The sequence below is a fragment of the Scomber scombrus genome, chromosome 15 (genome assembly GCF_963691925.1).
Source record: "Scomber scombrus chromosome 15, fScoSco1.1, whole genome shotgun sequence".
Classification (NCBI taxonomy): Eukaryota; Metazoa; Chordata; class Actinopteri; order Scombriformes; family Scombridae; genus Scomber; species Scomber scombrus.
Window position 1 is genome coordinate 23837016 of NC_084984.1, and position 4114 is coordinate 23841129.

The following is a 4114-nucleotide window of genomic DNA, read 5'->3' on the forward strand; positions in this document are numbered from 1 at the left end:
TCATACAGGCTTCTAAATGTACTTTGTGTTTGGTTCTGCTTATCAACTGTTAACATACTAACCAACTAAAATGAAATTATTCAGTATATTGGCCTGTTCAGTATCTCTATGAAGTAGTGATATGCTTTTTTCTGTATATCTTTGAAGATTTATTCAAGAGTAGAAGCACATAACCTGAACAACTTATACTGGTAGAAAAAGCTTTAGCAATAATATGATGTTTTAATTGTTTTAATTTAAATAAAAATAAATAAGACAGAAGTGCTGATTAACAGTATAATACCAAAGACTGTATATAAGAAATGGACGTAACATCCGTGACGTCACCCATTGGTTTGTGGACTGCTGCTCGGAAGCCAATAGTATCAGATCTGAGCAGCGCCATCTTGAAAATTTCAGGTGCATGCCGGGAAAAAAACAAACACGGATTCTTATTCTTATATGGGCATCAGGAAGGCATGAGGCGGAGCTAGGGAGGTTGCGAGGGCTGGATCTACCACAGTCCACACGGCAACCTGGTGATGCTAACCAAGTTAGCTGTTACGACTAACTATAACCACAAAACCCCGGAGAAAACTGTCGGTGTGTCTGTCCGCGCTCCTGAACCTGTGAATCTATCAACCTGTCAATCACGACGTAGCCACGCCCTAATGCATACCCTGCTTTATCGTCAAATATAAAATCAGGGAGGCCAAAATTTCACAAATGAACATCATACTGCATTGAAGTAGGCTTTAAACTAGCGATTGAGACCATAAACCCATTTTGAAAACGTTTACTGAGGTTAGAAATCAAATGAGAAGCTGGTGAATTCTCCATTGACTTGTATAGAGACGGAAGTCCTTTTGACACCAAAACGGTCGCCCCCTGGTGGCCTTTTGATAGAATGTAGTTTTAAGTTAGTTCCGCATTGGCCCCATTTCAGAGGACCGGAACTCCCCGCCTGGTTTGACTGCATGTTATTCTGCACACTGAGCCAGGCGTGTGCGGGGGAGGGGAGCGCTAATTTCGATTTCATTTGAACTTGATAATTTGAAAAGGTGATAGCACTGCAGAAACAGGGTGCAGGTTTCTGACACAACTTCACCTTCTTCCAAGTTGCACAGAGAAAGGGAAAAAGTCAAAGCTCCAGCAACACTTTTAGTACAGAAGAACTTTATTAATAGACCGACACATTTCATCAGGGTCATAAAACACATTACTAGCAGTATTTAAATAGTGTATTAAAAAAACCCAACTAAAAATAACCAATTATGTTCATTGCAGACATGAATCATGTGGTCATGTGACTTCAGGTCAAACATTATCCCAGACAGGCAGGGAGGCAAGGTGAGTATCCAATAAGAGACATGGGTGACACCAGATTTGGTCCGTAAACCAGATAAATGCAGCCTAAAATCTAAACTGTGTCTATTTTATATGCTGTATTTAGCTTACAGTGTGAAAACCCTATCAGCTTTCACACTGTTCACACACACAGCAGATATCTTGTATTTTGAGGTCAGGGTTGGCAAGGTCTTTCCAACTTTCCGAGTCAGAAATCCAACTTTCAGGTTGAGGGCGTTCCAGCTGAAATGTCTAACTTCCCAGCTCAAATGGAAGACAACACAATACTGCTTGCAGTTCCATTCGAGCCCAAGAATACAAATATAGACTTAGAAATATGCAGAGTGTGTCTCCTTTAATCTGGCCCGTTGGAGGAGCCAGTTTCAGACATTGTTCTGCCATCTTTCTCTCAAATATTGGCAGAAATGAGCAGTTTATGATGAAAGCAGCAAAGCAGGTGTTCACGCTGCCCTTTTTGCCAATAATTTCCCCAATGAATGCCAAATCTGCACCCACAGCTGCTGCACTGCGGAGGTAATTGAGAAAAAAGAAAAAGGAAAAAGAGGATGGATTAGATTCTTGTCTTTCAGTTTGAATAGAAATAACTCTCTTCCAGGAGGATTTAGCAACAAGTACGTGATGCTTTCACTGTCATCAAAGGCAGAGATGGAGAAACGTGGTTGTCAGGTTGTTTTTGTTGATGTTGTCACACCTGAGTGAGATTGTTGTTCTGTTTGAGTTGAATCTGCTCAAAAAGGTGCAAGTTTGTGTGCATGCTCGGAGCGTCAGAGATAGGAGAGGCTTTTTTTGATGGGTGTTATCACAAGCCGCGTGGATGGTGAAAGAAGTGAGTCAGCGTGGATGTGCGGTAACACCTGTGAGCGTGTGTCATTCTTTGGCAGCTCGGTCCCTCGAGGCCCATAAAGGCTGTCAGAGGAGAAAGAAAACTGGAGAGTGGGAGCGACAGACGGGAGCTCTGCAGGAGAGGGAGGCTGGCAGAGTGAATGGGCGGCTGTCAACTGATTGTATCCATTTGCTTGTATGTGTATGCTAATGTGGGTGAGGATTTGATGAATGTTGTAATCAGTGGATGTGTATGGTTGCCAGCAGGATGGAGATGCTGTGATGTACAGGGAGAGGCTGGGCTGTTAATGAGCTGTATCTTAATTAAACAGTTCACTCAGAGCAGAAAGTCACTTTGCCAACGGGGAGAAAGCATGTCGCAGATCCGTGTTGAGGAGGAAATTTAATTCTGCATGTGTGTGTTTCTTTTATTCATTAGCATGTAATCGTTTGTTTATTAGAAATGTGACATAGTGTCTGTTTATGTGCGTGTGTGTGGTTTTAGAGGCTCATTATGTTCAAAAGAGTAATTAGAGAATGGTAATACATTGTGTGAAATGAGGATTCATTCATTATAATATTATTATCTGCATATTGTCTGTTCCTGCCCTTAAAGGACAAATTCACATTTGTTTCAAATGTGTCTGAAAACAACATTCAGGCACTTAAAGTAACATGAAGTGTGTTTATGTGTCTGTAATGATTCCTCCTGTTCATACTGACCATTAGAAGATCCCTTCATAATGCACTTACAATGGAGTCTTTTTGTCACTATACTTCCACCACAGCTCAACAGGGAAACACTAAGAGGGAATTTGATGCTAAAAAGACTGTTAATGTGTTAGATATCACTTGATATGACTAACTCAGACTGCTGAAACTCAATAGAAGCTGATCAGCTACTTTTAAATGACTGTGTGGACACACTGTGGATTTTGTCCTCCATCACTTTACATTGAAAACACATTTGAAGGAGATCTTTTAATAGTATAGAATAGAATAGTATGTCTTTATTGTCATTGTACAAAGCACAACGTGAGACAAATTGAGATGCCGTCCTTAAAAGGAAGGAAGGAAGGAAGGAAGGATGGAAGGAAGGTAGGAAGAAAGGAAGGAAGGAAGGAAGGAAGGAAGGACGGACGGAAGGAAGGTAGGAAGGAAGGAAGGAAGGAAGGAAGGATGGAAGGAAGGAAGGAAGGAAGGAAGGAAGGAAGGAAGGTAGGAAGAAAGGAAGGAAGGAAAGAAGGAAGGTGAAAGAATGAAAGTGAACTTCAAAAATGTCTCCTGCAGGATCTCCGATGTCAGCAGTGATTTGTGTTATTCTTCGTTTATACACTAAAGCACAACCTGTATCTATAGCAACCATAACACAACCTGTATCTATAGCAACCATAACAAAACCTGTATCTATATCAACCATAACACAATCTGATGGTCTGTCTGTGCATTACATACTTCATACAAGTGGGAAAGATTGACCTAAAACTTAAATGGGTTCAATAGATTTTGTTTTTGAGCAGATATCATGACACAAAGTGTCACCTCCTACCAAACAGTTGAGCAGACCTACAAAGGGAAAAAGTTCACCCTTTAAAGACTTCTTGAGATTTATAATGAGAGTAATGTAACATTTTTAAATGTCTTTTCAGCTGTAGTCAATACTTACAGAGAATTATCAGAGACCCTGCAGCTCCTCTCAGCTTTATGGAGCATAAAGAACATATATATAGAACATATATTTCTATAACATGTATTCTCTGTCAGTGAGCTGAAACTCATCATAAAGCTTTATAGTGAGTTTCAGCTCATTGTTGTCAACTGTCAGGCTGCAACTTTTCTGTTCTGGTTCACTCTAAGCGATCTCATAGCATCGTTTCCACTGTTCATTACCTGCTCAGCACCAATCAGCAAACAGACACAGTTATCTGTTAGACTAGCTGGTGAA